Source organism: Arachis duranensis, chromosome 10 (genome assembly GCF_000817695.3).
Source record: "Arachis duranensis cultivar V14167 chromosome 10, aradu.V14167.gnm2.J7QH, whole genome shotgun sequence".
Classification (NCBI taxonomy): Eukaryota; Viridiplantae; Streptophyta; class Magnoliopsida; order Fabales; family Fabaceae; genus Arachis; species Arachis duranensis.
The window spans coordinates 17,576,114-17,576,519 of record NC_029781.3 but is presented as its reverse complement, the minus strand read 5'-3'; positions in this window follow the sequence as shown (position 1 = coordinate 17,576,519).

Genomic DNA, 406 nt, shown 5'->3' with positions numbered 1-406 from the left:
ACCATATATTTTTAATAATTATAATAATTCTTTTATATATCTCTCCATGAATTTTATATATATAGTGTTTTATTTATCAATCATAAGTGTAAATCCTAGAACTAAAATTTTGTATTTTTTTTTAATTTTCTTTTCTTAACTATATCACACTTAGTATCCATTTCTTGAATAAAGTCACGTTTCATAATTGTTGTTTATTAGTTTAATTAAGAACGATTATGAATCTATATTTGTTTGGGTCATTGCTTAGAACGAAGTAGAGGTATATAATACTAATTATATATTGTGCAAGACTGCAAGGTTCAATATTTAGCTCATTACATGTAACTACTGTATATTTTGTTTGCAATGGTTAAAAACAGAAACTCTTAAGGGCACCGGATTTTAGTAATTTTGGCTAATATTT